Source organism: Pseudorca crassidens, chromosome 4 (assembly GCF_039906515.1).
Source record: "Pseudorca crassidens isolate mPseCra1 chromosome 4, mPseCra1.hap1, whole genome shotgun sequence".
NCBI lineage: Eukaryota > Metazoa > Chordata > Mammalia > Artiodactyla > Delphinidae > Pseudorca > Pseudorca crassidens.
In genome coordinates, this window is record NC_090299.1 from 128,270,793 (window position 1) to 128,285,826 (window position 15,034).

General features: G+C 40.1%; 1 long non-coding RNA gene across 1 annotated transcript in view; it reads left to right on the forward strand.

The window, feature by feature from the left end:
* The window catches only part of LOC137223946 (uncharacterized), a 91,135-nt gene that overhangs the window by 10,583 nt on the left and 65,518 nt on the right, over positions 1-15,034 (forward strand). Inside the window, exon 2 of the long non-coding RNA XR_010943153.1 lies at positions 9,709-9,842. This is a non-coding gene — a long non-coding RNA (uncharacterized lncRNA). The remainder of the gene's footprint in view (positions 1-9,708; positions 9,843-15,034) is intronic.

The following is a 15,034-nucleotide window of genomic DNA, read 5'->3' on the forward strand; positions in this document are numbered from 1 at the left end:
AGTTTTTTAACTCTCCTTATTCTCAGGAACCCTGGGTTTGTGATCAGTGATCCCAGGAAGGAAGACTTAAGTAGAAAAATACCTTGCCTAATGTATTTTCTTTTTTCTTTTTCTTTTTTGGCTGTGCCTTGTGACTTGTGGGATCTAAGTTCCCCACCCAGGGATTGAACCCGGGCCGTTGGAAGTGAGCGCGGAGTCCTTACCACTGGACCGCCAGGGAATTCCCGCCTGATGTATTTTCTGTTGCTACCGTAACAAATGACCAGAATGTTAGTGGCTGACATAGAAACACATGGCTTCAGGATGGTGGGCCACTGAGCTAGGAGTTCTTGGACTGTTAATATCTGTGAAGGGTCTGAGATTTGTACCGTATTTGCAAGCTAACAGGTTAGCCTGCCACAGTTTCATGGATGCTGACAAGACATGAGACATTTGAGTCAGAGGCAAAAGACTTTTCTACTAACAGCACAGCAGGCAGTAAGAGCTTCGTGTTTGCATTGATTCCTCTTGCCTCCCAAGTCCTATGGGGCGAGGTGGAGAGACCCAAGTGTATGCTGTGTAGGAAGGAGTTTGCACCACAGCCGAGCAACTCTGAGCTTAGAAAACGCTGTCTTTTATAATGACCTGAGAGTAAACCTGTCAACCTTTGTCCTGGAGAGAGACATTGTCTTTATCATCCTAGTCGGGAAACAAATGTGCTCTTTGCCCTAGAAGGAGAGGCTATCTCTACCTCTCAAGGCTGCTTGCTATATGAATATCCTTGAAAAGATATTCCAGAACAAAAGATAGAAAGAAAGTATACAGAAGTACCATGGGGATTGGCTCCCAGTAAACTGGATAACCAGGTGATTTATATCACCAAAAATTACACATTTGGTGAATGGAAGCCTGACTTGAGTCAACCTGACAGAGTTACTTGCTTTCCCTCCCTAAGACTGCTCTTAGACCCAGAGACATTTTAATAAAAGCAAGGCCACATACCCTTGAGGAAGGTCTGAGATAATATTGAAGGTACATTCCACGAATCTTGTCTCAGGTGTATCAAGGAAGCTATGCACAAGGTAAAGGGAAACAGCCACACCTTTTGTTATTATCACACAACTGTTTTGAATTAACACTGTCAAATAATTCTAAATAATGATTACCATCATATGATTCAGTCAAGGTTACTCATGGTTGGTCAAGTTGGGCGATTTGAAGAGTGTTCAGTAGGGGACTTCCCTGGTGGTCCAGTGGTTAAGACTCCTTGCCTCCACTGCAGGGGTCGTGGATTCTATCCTTGGTGGGGGAACTAAGATCCTGAATGCTGCAGCGCGGCCAAGGGGGAAATAAAAGAGTGTTCAATAGAGGGACTGTTTACAAAGGTTTGGTCAAGGAGCATGGAAACCACTTGGGATGGTGAAGTAACAGCAAAGAGGAACACGATGATGGAGAGGCTGTGTGGAAGGAATGGGTCATCTGAAAAGAGCTATGAGATATATATGGTACATATATGTATTGTATATATATATATCATATATATATATATATACATGATACATATATCTAACTGAATCACTTTGCTGAGCCCCTGAAACTAACTTTGTAAATCAACTATACTTCAATTAAAAAAAAAAGATTGACAAAGATATGACCATGACGATGTGAATCAACTGTAACTCTCATAATATATCATTTGATAGAGTGTAGAAGAATTCAACTACTTTGAAAAACTAGTTGTTCCTTCTAAAATCACTTACAGTGTTTTATTAGTTCCTTATAAAACTATGACCCAGCAAGTATTAGGATTTTATCCAAGAACAAAGAAGACACATATTCACAAAGAAACTCAAACATATGTTGGCAGATACATAAACAAATTGTGATATATCCATATAATGGAATACTAGGTAGAAATAAAAAATGAACAAAGTACTAAAACAACTTAAATGAATTTCAAAAATGCTGTCTTAGAAGGAGGTTAACTTCTGAATGGTAGAGTAATGGCCACCCCAAACCTGCTCCTCCATAAAAGCAATGAAAACGCTGGCAAAACTTGTCAAAATTACCTTTTCAGCATTCTGGATATTAACTAAAGACTTGCAACAACCCTAGGAGTGTTAATTCAAGTAAGAATATTGGAATCCTGCTAAAAATTAAAAAACATAAAAAAGAGCTATGACTGTCTGTGGAGGGATGACCCCACCAAGGGAAGCAGAAGCCATTAGTGCTGGACCTTGCTCTCTTCCCTTCCCTGATCTTGCGTTCATGTCCCCTATTGGCCAAACCCACTGGAAGCCAGAGGACAAAGGAGCCTTTTGCTGTAGTCCAAGCAGATCAGCTTCCCGGGGCACAGAATACAGCAAAGAAGGGCAGAGGATGGATTCAGAGTGAAAAAGAAAGCCAGCCCAGCATAACATAGCAGAAAGTATTCAAAATAATAGCTTAAAATATTCTGACTCCCCAGTGCTTCCATTACTAACATTTTTATTATGAGAGGAAATGAGCTGGAAATTTGATGTTTGGGACATAAATCTGCCTACATTTCTATGAAAAACAGTATTGTTTATTTTTACTCCACACCCATATAAATACATCATCTACATCATTTTACTTGCTAGTGTCCCTCTGAAATTAGCTGATACTTCACTAGCATCACTCCTTTTTTACCTGCAGGGAATGATCCATTATGATTTTTGAATATGCCCTCATTTTTATGTGACCAGTGAATTGGCCTGCTGCAGATTTGACCCAATTATTTCAGCCATCTTCATGTTTGATTCTCATCACTATGGGTTGAATGAACTGTGTGGCCATCTATGCTGATAACGAAGGGGCTTGCAAATGATAGGATCAGTGGTGCCACAGCCTGGTCATGCTGCACAGAAACATTCTTCTCGAGAATCAGTTTTTAAAAATCAGCAGAAGGAAAGATGCTGACCCTTTCCAATCCTTTTACCATTTGAATTTTCAGCTACACTGTCACCAGCATTTTTTTAAAAGCTGATACAACAGGACAGGTGTCCTGAAATAAGTGCCCTGTCTTTGGAAAGAGCAAATGGTTGACAATATCCACATCTGAAGTCTACAGCAACACCGAACTGACCATACTAGCTATCCTCAGGGAGCCCAAGACTGCACGACATATATTTTCTGAAAAGAGGTGAAGCCAAGCAGAGTGAGAGCAAAATTTGCAACTGAAGACTAGTTAAAATTTTATGCAAAAATCTATAATACCAAAATGAGGCTTGGTGGTCTAGTTTTCTTTCCAATTATAGTTAATCCTTAAAATCTCTAATAAAGAGCTATCATCATATATTGCATCAGCTATATCACTGTCATCTTTACTCACAGTCTTAAAGAATTTCAGCTTTAAGGGGGGACTATAGTTTCTTAATCAGATTATTTTAATCTTGGGAGATGTGTGTGTGTGTGTGTGTGTGTACAGTTACAAATTCTTAGATCTAGCAGGATGTTGTTTTTGTTTATCCCCAAAGACGGTTTATAAAGCTAGACACTTTCTTATTATGGAAGCCTATTGATATGAACTCATATTTCTAACATTCATATTATTTATTTATATGTTATGTATTACATATATGTAATATATAATAATATCTATTGTGGAGGCCACATAATCCAGTTTACTGCTGATTTAATAAAAAAGATTTCTTTAGTCTTAACTGGCAACACTTTCTTCAAGAAAGAGTTAGGAATCTTACGATTTATCTTTTAGCAGCTTTTTTCATCACTTTTCTTTTTCCTTTTTTTTTTTTTTAACTTTTGCTCAATAGGAACCTGTAAGCAGATAGGGCAGGGGGTCCCCAAGGCAAGAGAACCAGACACAACTTTCTTAACATAAGTTTGTGATCTAAGCCTGGCCACAATGCTTGCCCTTGCAGAAGAATAGGTCTCTGGAGTTAAAGATTTTAAGGAACAAAAGAAGGTAAAAAACAAACAGCTATTACCAGGCCAGGGTGATAACCCAATCAGGAGACAATGTATCAGTTGTAAAGACTCCCAGTTCTGTTTCAAAAGTAAAGATTAGCCTGAAGCTCATTCTTGGGCTGTTTTGCAGAATTCAAACCCCCTGGAGCGCTCAACCATCAGATTAACTGGAACCTAAGGAATGATGCTGCTGACCTTTATGACCCTTATGACTCCAGTCGACCCAAGCCTGGACTCTGTCAACCTTTGCCCCAGTTCTATACTGAATTCTCCTCTGATCAAGGTCCTTCATAATATGCATACACCACCACACCCTCATGAATATGCATGTACCCTCAGCTTAAAACTTCCTTCTTAATCTTGTAAGGGGCCACCATGACCCGTGACCCACTAGTTGCTAGATTGTATAAACTGTCAAAAATATGTCATTTAATGTACAGCCCTCTGTCTCAAAAACTTATATAACTGTGGTTTGACCTCTGATGGACGGAACAGTTCTCAGAGTTTTGTGAGAGGCTATTCCCAGGTTATAATCCCCAAATTGGTTCAAAAATTTTTCCATTTCTTTCTTTGATCAACTGATTAATTTTTTTGTTGACAAGTGGAATAGTATGTTTTATGATTCTCTGATACCTCTTATCCAGCCTGTACACCATTGCCCATTTACTCTTTTAAAAATTTTTTATTGAAATATAGTTGATTTACAATGTTGTGTTAGTTTCAGGTGTACAGCAAAGTGATTCAGATGTGTATGTATATAGATATCTATATCTATGTAAAAAACGTTTTCTCATTGTTCCAGTCCTCAGTGATTATTCCCTATTCTGTATCATTCATGTAGTGGTTAGAATAGGCTATCAAGAAGAGTTGGTTATGTATGCTATGATTGTATTCTATACACTCAACCATATTTTAAAAGGGTAAGACTGAGACTTCCCTGGTGGCCCAGTGGTTAAGACTCTGCGCTTCCACTGCAGGGGGCGTGGGTTTGATCCCTGTTTGGGGAGCTAGGATCCCACGTGCTGCGAGGTGAAGCCAAAAAAAAAAAAAGGGTAGGACTATGTTTTATGCACTCACTTTCTTCTGTTATGCCTGGTACAGTGCCTTATAATAGCATGCTCAATATATATTAGTTTTTGTTGATAATGAAATTCTGAAAGGAAAAGAAACAATGATCTTCCAAGCTATTGTTCCATTTTGCTTTGACCTTTCTTTCTGGTTGAAGGTTCTTAAGTCTGAAATAGTGTCAATAGCAATTTACATGATTCTATCAAGTGTGGGTTTTTGTTTTGATTCTGTTAAACTAAATGTACTTGAGAGTGAACACAGATTTTTCTCTTGCCACAAGTAAGAAATTAGAAGGAGCTTTGATCATATTTACTGCAGTGGATGATCAAGCGTGCAGGGCCAGTGTTGCACAGGGAGAAGAGCTCTGTACCAGGAGTCAGGGCGGGCTTTTCTCCAGATGTACAGACTGCATCGGCATTTTGTGTGTTTTCTAAGGTCCTAGTCATTTAGGGCACGCCAAGACATCCCTCCTAAGGTGAAGGGCAAATTGTTGCATCTAATCTGTATCAGTTTTCTATTGCCAGCTAACAAATTACTAGAAACTTAGTGGCTTACAACAATCTGAATTGATTATCTCATAATTGATGCTGAAACTCGGCCTCTTTGCATGGGTGCTGAATCGAATCTCGGCGACAGAGTTTTGGGTGAATTAGAAAAGGAAAGCTTTATTGCTTTGCCAGGCAAAGGCAGGGGACACAGTGGGCTAATGCGCTCAAAAATGTGTGTCCCAGCACCAGGGGGATTTGGTGAGGAGTTTTATAGCCCTGGTTCAAGGGTAGGGTTGCTGATAAGGATCAGGGTATGTGCAGGGCCTGCATTCCTTTGATCTGGCCTCACATGGTCTCCTGATGAGTTTCTGTGATTCTCGAGGTTATCAAACTGTGACCTTCTCTCTGGAAAGAAAAATGCTTCATCCAGTAGTTAACATCTTCCATTTGTTGGGGCTTTTAGTTCTGCAGATAAGCTGAAAAATATTATGTATCCCTTGAGGTGGAACCAGGACCCTGCTCCAAGGCTGCACTATTGTTCCTTTTTTTTTTTTTTTGGCCACACCGACCCTCCTGTGGGATTTTAGTTCCTCCACCAGGGATCAAACCCATGTCCCCTGCAGTGGAAGTGTGGAGCCCTAACCTATGGACCGCCAGGGAGTTCCCTGCACTACTGTTCCTTGACTGCTCCTCCCTTGTCTCCACATCCTCTCCCTTCCCTGATTAGCAACTGTTTGAACCTGCTCTTTGGAACTCTGGGAAAAGGTCATGGAGGCTGAAGCCTATTCCCTACAAACAGGAAATGGGGGACACAGAAAGGCTTCCATGCCCAGGAGCCCCACAGAGTCCTGCTCGGTTTCATGATTTCAGTAGGTCAGATGGTGGATTCTCTGCTTGGATTTCCCTGGGCTGAAATCAAGGTTTGGCTAGGACTGCAGTTGTCCTCTGGACCTGGTCATTTGCTGCTCTCCTCGTTTTGGAGATCCTCCTTTGTTAGTGACCACATAAGGGAGGGTGTGCTGCTAGAGCCAACTTTTAAATGTTTTTAAAGTACATCAGATACGCTGGATGTGGGAGGCAGAGAGAGGGGAGGAACGGGTGGCCAAGGAAGGAGGAACTTTAGTAAAATGATTTTTAAGATTGTGGGGGCTGTTGGCACAGGCAGGACAGATTTTAATAAAAAAGCTAATAAAATTATCTGCACAAAGACTTTTTTGGGGGGTAGCAAGTGATTGGAAATCTAATTGTATTTTTTTAAAGAAAACAACATGAAGAGAATTTGTTGATGACGTAGTTGGAAAGTTCAGAAGTTCAGGGAACCTCAGATATGGCTGGATCCAGGGGTTCAAATGATTTTGCTAGGACTCTGGTTCTCTCCTCTTAGCCCAGCTCTTTCCTAGCCTTTATGCCACCCTTTGATTTTTTTTAAAAGTAAATTTATTTATTTATTTATATTTTAAATTTTTGGCTACGTTCGGTCTTTGTTGCTGTGCGCGGCTTTCTCTAGTTGCGGTGAGCAGGGGCTACTCTTCGTTGTGGTGTGTGGGCTTCTCATTGCGGTGGCTTCTCTTGTTGTGGAGCACGGGCTCTAGGCGCGTGGGCTTCAGTAGTTGTGGCTCACGGGCTCTAGAGCGCAGGCTCAGTAGCTGTGGCGCACGGGCTTAGTTGCTCCGCGGCATGTGGGATCTTCCCGGACCAGGACTTGAACCTGTGTCCCCTGCATTGGCAGACGGATTCTTAACCACTGCACCACCAGGGAAGTCCCATCCTTTGATTTTTAACCCTTAATTGATTATACAACACCTAACTCCTCCTATGGACTCATTGTAGCAGAATGTTATTTCTGTTATTTCTGTTATTCCTGTTATTTCTCAAGAAGGATTTCATGGATAAGGATTGTCTTGGCTTCAGCCACATGCCTCTTCCTGAATCACTGCAAGGGGGCTGGGGTGGCCTAATCGGCAGGTGGGGTTATATGCCCATTTTTGTAGCTGGGCGAGGGGTGGGGGGGTTGGTGGGGGTGGAGTGGTACAGGGCCAGCCCCACCTGTCCTGCATGGAATGAGATCCCTACAGGAAAGAGTGCTGTTACCAGGTGAAGGGGGTGGCTGGTGTCGGGCAGGCAGAAACAACCAATGTCCTCTATAGCATTCCTCTGGGCTTAGGTACAGGCAAGGTCATAGGGTGGAATCAGGAGGGTGGAGAAGAGATACTGACTCATCCACAGGTTTGAGTTACTTCCTTCTGGCAAGTGGGAACAGATCCACGGTTCCAGATTGTTCAGAGTATCTTGAGTATAATTTTTAGAGGAACAGTCTAACACCCTGGGAGAGTGATTCTCTTCATCTTCCTATATCCAGCTTTTCAGTATATTGTTCATGGTGCCATTTCCCTCATTACTCTGGGGCAGTGAGTGAGCTTTCTTCATTCTTCCTTCTCTTTGACTCTTCAGTGACTCGGGTTTGAAAACCCCTTCTTTGTACCATCGTCTACACCTTCCTGTTTGCTACTCTTGGTTGGGTCTTTATTGTCATGGGCAGGGACTGTCAGGTGTCTACTCACCAATCTCTGCTTCGAGCCACTGTCAGATGAATCTGATTAAATCTTTTTTGTTTGTTTGTTTTTGTTTTTGTTTTTTTGCGGTACACGGGCCTCTCACTGTTGTGGCCTCTCCCGTTGCGGAGCACAGGCTCCGGATGCGCAGGCTCAGCGGCCATGGCTCACAGGCTCAGCCGCTCAATGGCATGTGGGATCTTCCCGGACTGGGGCACGAACCCATGTCCCCTGCATCGGCAGGCGGACTCTCAACCACTGCGCCACCAGGGAAGCCCTAAATCTTATTTTGATCATGTCAATTTTCTTCTTTTAACAACCTTCATTTGCTGCAGATAAGTATTTAGATGCACTCCGTATTTCTTACTTGGCATTCCTAGTCCTCTGTGATATGGCTTTGTCTCCTATATCCTGTCCTCAGGCCACCTGTCTGTGTGTAGTCAGTACACATGCCCAGCCCTGCTTCTGCACTGTGCTCACCCCTCCTTCTCACCCAAAACTGTCCCCTGCCCTCCTTCCCACCCCTGAATCCACCACATCCACTAAGACTCACCCCAAGTCCAACCTCTCCCGTGAAGACTTCCCTAATTTTTCCAGTTCGCTATTATTTCTTCAGATTGTTTCAGAGAAGAATCATGGGACTTCTTTTCTGAGCTACCTAGTATACACTTCAGCCTACTCTCTTGAGTTGTTAGTTATCTTTTCATGATAAATATTGTTTCTCAACTCACCTCAAGGCAAAGGCATTTGCCATAGCTGTGTGACTTCAGAAAACCTCTCTGAACATCCATTCCCCCCCCCCCGCTTTGCAATGTGAGAGATAGCTACCATGCAGAGTGGTTGAAAGGATTAGCCAGGATGCCTGTAAAGGGGCTCTCCCCGTGCCTGGTACACGAATCGAGTGTCACGATTGTTAGCTGGAGGCATTGCTGAGCAAGGGAAAGAAGTCCCATCCCGATGCACCTCCACACCCTTCAGCATCTGGTATGTCCCCTGAACCTCGTATCTGAAAACGAGGATTTAATTCAATAAGCATTTTGTTTTAGGTTGAGTTCCCTCAGACGCAGATCCTGAGACAAGGATGTACATGTGAAGGTTTATCTGGGAGGCGACCCCAGAATAGCAGAAAGGGAGTGAGAAGGGGAGATACTGAAGGAGAGGAAGCCAAGGCGGGACACATTCACAGACAGGTTACCACTGAGGGCAGCTGGGCTCCAACCCACTGGGAACCTCTGGGATGCTTTGTAGAACATGTTTAGGGTTGTCTGCCAGAGAGAGAGGAAGCTGATACCTTTGTCCACCAGAGTACATCCATCATTGACTGCTGGCTGCTAACAGGGGCCCTAACTTCCCCACACTTCCGGCTGATTCCTGCCCGTGGCTGAGTTGCTTCAGTGGAGAGAGTTCTCAGGCAGGGAAATCCAGGGTGGGGTTGCCAGATTTAGTGAATAAAACTACAGGATGGCCAGTTAAATTTGAATTTTCGATAAAAGACAAATCATGTTTCAGTGTGTGTTATGGGCTGAATTCTGCCCCCTCCCTAATTCATATGTTCAAGTCCTCAGTCTCTCAGAATGTGACGGTATTTGGAGATAGGATATTTACAAAGGCAATTAAGATAAAATGAGGTCACTAGCGTGGGCCCTAATCCAATATGTTTGGTGCCCTTATAGGAAGAGATTAGGACACTGTCGCACACAGTGGGAAGACCACGTGAGGACACAGTGAAAAGATGGACATCTATCTACAAGCCAAGGAGAGAGGCCTCAGAAGAAACCAACTCTACCAACTGCTAGCCGTCAGAATGGTGAAAACATACATTTCTGTTGTTTTTATACCCCCTAGTCTGGATTACTTTATTATTATAGTCCTAGCAAACAAATACAGTGTGTTACAATATTGCGAGGGATGCAGTTATACTAAAAAACTACTTTTTGTTTATCTTAAATTCAAATTTATTTGAGCTTTCTATATTTTATCTGACAACCCCAATTCAGGGGCTTGTTTAAAGGATAAGAACAGAGCAGTGTCTTCATTTATTGAGTATCTACCATGTGTCTGGAGTGGGGTTTATTGTGGGAATATGGAATTAATGAATGTCTCCAGACCCTGTTTGCTTACCTCTCAGTGTTGTAATTAGGCTTGAATGAATGAAGGAGGTGTTTAGAACTGCTTTGAAAATTATAAAGTACTACACAAACAAATGAAATAAAATTATTCATTTTTCACCTATTTCCTAAAACTCCCAGAATAGTGTCTGGTACATAGTAACTGCTCAACAAATATTTGGTAAGTCAAAAGGAATTATTATTATAGGTCATCAATAAATAATTATTTATTTCTTGATGAATGTCCTAAGACTCAGGTAAGACTATTTTTTAATATCTTCCTAGGTCTTAGACATGCTTATTTTTAGAGCCTTGCCTCACATCACATCATTCATATTGAAGTGAATATCTCATGTGTGAATCGAGGGATTTTATATGTATATGATGTATATATTTGCTGTAGGCATTTTTGAATTAATTTTATAATTTTTTATAAATTATGATTTATAATTTAGTTTTTGAAAAGATTTGTCTATGAGTAATTCACTTCAGATTGATTTTTCAATTTAAGAGGGTGAGGGGCCCATGAACCTGGATGAAAAGAAATTCTTATTTTCATTAACTTCAAACTGAAATTTGGCATTTTCTTTAATTATGAGTATAAGCTACATATTAACATTAACAGTATCTCTCTCACCAAAAGAAGTCACAGATACATTAAAAGCACATTACAGGGGTTACAGATATCTCAAAATATCATTTATATTTATTGTTACTTTAAAAATATAGTAGTTATTAAATCTACTGCTACATCTCATCATTTAACGCATTCATAAATGAGCACATAAGTTGCGAAGTAGTTTTTAAAAATATTTTGAAAATTTTATTTGAAAATAGTTGATTTTCCTTGTAATATGCTTAAAAGGATTTTTTTTGGCAATGGGTTCCAGAAACTTCACCAGACTTCCGAAGGGATATATGGCACAAAAGTTGTAAAGATCCCCTGTTAGTGCTTCATGGGTGAAACAGCCTAGGTGTGAAGCTCAGGTGACTCCTGCCTGGCTTTTCTTCTTTGTTCTTTTCTGGAACAAAGGAGGCACTTATCGGACTCAGAAGAATTGCATGCAGAAGCAAGAGAAAGTCAAAGTATGTCTAAAGTTTACTGGAAAAATTACTGGGTGTGGAGTAAAATGACTTTGGCTCCAGTCCAGGCTTAACTTTACCATCCTTGCATCAGGTGCATTTGTTCACTGTCAACAGTGATTTGCTGAGGGCTGATCATCCGCCAGACCCTGAGCATGGGCCTTGGAGAAGGGTTCAGTCCCTCTGTCACTCACCAGCTGAGTGACTTTGAATAAGTTATTTCATATCCCTAAGCCTCAGTTTTCTAATCTGTAAAATGGAGACACTGATCCTTAATTTATAGGGTTGTTGACAGGATTAGATAAGAGAATGGGTGTAAAGTACCATAAACACATAAAAGATGACAAGTTACTATGAATCACCATTTTGTCCAAGTCCTGCATCAGTGGTGTTGCTAGATGTGAAAGAAAAGCAGATAAAACTGTCTTCTCTTTTAGGGAAAAAAAAAACCAAACATGTCCTTTCAAAGAATGGAACTGAACTTAACTGAGTTCTTGTTAGCTAAAATTTCAAGGTTAGGAGGAAAAGTCTTATGACAAATGCATCTTTTTTTCTTTTGATGGTGCTTGTTTTACCTGAGACACAAAGAGAAAAAAATCCTCGAAAGACTGATAAACTATTTAGTTTACTTTCCTTTATTACTTATTGAAGATATTTAACCTCTTAAATGCTTTTGAAACATTGTTCATATAATTTCATAAGTCATGATAGGGATTACTGTGAACATATATGAAGGCTAAAATTTGTATCCCTCATCAGCAACCTAACTAAACTTTTCTTAAAAGGTATATTATATTAAAAAATATAAAAAGCTCTACTCGCAATTATGATTTAAGAGAGCCACTCCACTGTTCTTTTTCTTGATAGTTTATTTTCTAAAAGCCTAAATACAAGGCATTCTTTTATTTCCATTTGTATTGTAACTTCTGCCCTTCACAGGTGTAAACCGTGTTAATTACAGTAATCACCACCAGGTTGCGCTGTAGTTCCACAATGGAAACAGACTAGGGTCTGTGAAGAATTCTCGGAGGTCTTAGTTAACCATATTGTTTCTGTTTTTTGAAGCGAAGAGGGGTGGAGACAGATACTTAAAAGGAAAAAAGAAAAGACTATGCTGAAAATAAAGAATTCCAAATTCACTATGATTAAAAAATGTGATATTCAGCAGAAAAGGTTTTCTCTGAGAATATTGTTAAGGTTCTTTTTAGAAAAAATTGCTCAGTACTGTTAGTTAAAACTATTTTCCTGATGGCAAACAAAACAAAACAAGACAAAGCAAAACAAAACTCTGTAGAAAGTTTTGTTTCCTATTTTCTCTAGTTGATGGATAAGACTATTTTTTAACATACCAAGATAAGGTGTATTTTATTTAAAAATCATAATGGTATCTTTGATATAAATCAGGCTTTGGAAAATATATGTACATTCCAACTTGAAACAACTTCAAGAAAAGTAAAGCTCCCCCCCCCCGCCCCGCCCCTTTTTCTTTTCTGCTCTTGTTTTTCCCAAATGTCAATATTTATGAGTCAGGGGTTGTGGGAAATGTTACCTAGAGTCACAAGGGTCCAGAGTTTGCCCTCTTTTATCCCCGGGGAGTTGAGTATGAGTGCCAGAGGGCAACATTTGGCTGGAAGGACCCAACCCCTTCTTTCTTTGCACCCTGTAGTATGCCCTTTGAAGTGAAGGAAAATTCTGTACTCAGCTCTGCTTTATAAGATGTCAACTCAAGATGAGCAATGCATACAGGTTTCTGTATATCCCTTTGGCATAAAAACAGATGCTGATGCAGACTTACAGAAAGCAAAAATGCCAGAATTATGCAAGTAATTTTGAGATTTTGAGAACTCCTCAGATAACATATTCACAAGTCTAAATTTCTGGGTATTGCCTGTCAAATTTATGCAGTTAAAAAAAATATTCTGAAAAAAAAATTCTGGATAAGACCTTTTTTTTTTTTTTGTCATACCGCTATCAAAACATCAGTCACTTTAGGTTTAACCCCTTTTAGGATTTGGGTGGCGTTAGTTTTAGCAATGGTAAAGACAGAAGGCAATGACAATGAAACACTCACAGAAATAAGGTAAGAATCTCAGAAAATATTAGGAAATTGTGGAGCTTATATTTATCATATAGTTGAGTTGCTATCCATCAAGATGATGAAAACAATTCATTATTTAGTCCAATGCCTTCTTTTAGTTGGTTTCCTTTCAAATTGTCAGTCATTAGGGGCTGAACAAGAAAATAAAAGCTGAAAATGAACAAGCTTTAATAGGCAGAATACACTGGGAGATAAACTGGAAAATTGGGGCCATTAACAAATGAAAAAAAAATCAAAAACAGTTTTAAAAACAAAAAAGTCACCAGTAAAATATGTTTCTAAGGTCAATTGAAATGCCCTGACATTGATTCTCAGCTTCCTCTTTGTTTTATTTGAAGGCTCTTCTCTTTATTTTTTTCCTAATTTAAATCTTTAACTTATTACCTCCATAGGTGGTTAAGTCTCCAAGTATCTTTTAACTAAGGTTCATTTTTTTCTTTATTCTATTTATTTCAACAATTCTTTATTTAGCTTGCTTTATTTTTATATGTCCCACCCAAACACTTAACTGGTTCAAGCACTTAACTGGTTTCCAAAGGCTCCTTGTAAAAATAACAAGATAAAAATTCATAGAACATTTTATTTTCCCAGATTGGGAGATAATTACACTTTCATTTTGGGGAAAAGTGTGGCAAAATAATTATTGAGATTAATGAAAAAAGTGATTAGGGGGGTATGTTAACATCAGTTTTTTTGGGGAAAAAAAATGGCTCTCTGTGGAAGATACTTACATTTCATTTTCCAAAAGCCGTTGGCTTTTTTCTCAGTGGTCAGCTAGTTCTGAATGCATTTCTCCCACTTGCCAGTGGTGTGCCAGTGTTCTGCTGTTTAAATTCCTCACACCTCAGTTTCTTTATCTATAAGTGGGGATAAACTATTTAGCTCAGAGATGCTGAGAGAATTAAATTAGTACCATGTTCAGTTTTTCATGAACAGTAGGTGCCCAGTGTTTGATGATTTCCTTCTGCCTTTCATCATCAACAGGAATACAAAAAACAAAATGCAGGTTTATCCACATATTAAACACCTCTATGTGGGCCAAATAGGAAACTTGTTTAAAGTAATTTGTATGGCACCTAACATTCCAGGACATGCCATGCTTGCAACCCCATCATAGACATGCCTAATGAAATTAGCTTTGGAAACAAGATTTTGAAACCAACATTATAAATTCCCATAGGTAGACTTAGTATTTTAATATTTCGTTAATATTCATGTGTATGTTTAACGTATGTTTATCTGTTGTGCATAGCATATATGTTACCAAACTTAGGTTTGGCTGCTTGTGGCTCGAAAGCCCATACTTGAAGCCCATAGCTTTATTCAGGAGGCTGGCAAACTGGGGAGAAGGTGGACTCGTGTGCAAAAGCCAACTCTGAAGATTCTGTTTGACCATGAAAGTTTTTAAGGGGAGAATCATTTGGGGAGGGGGGGGTCAAAGTCTTCATTATCTTCCGTTCTGTGCATACTTTATTCTGATTGGCTCGTGGTAAGGTAACAGGATGGTGTCCCAGGCATAGTGTGCTCAGCCTGAAGTTACCATCCTCTACCTGGGTAGGGACTTTAGATCCGGCAGAAGAACTCAAAGGTATTTTGTGTATATTCCTTGAGGAGGAACCAGGACCCTGCCCCAGGGCTGCAATAATGTTTCTTGACTGCTCCTCCTTTGTTTCTGCATCCCCTCCCTTCCCTGATTAGCAGCTGTTTGAA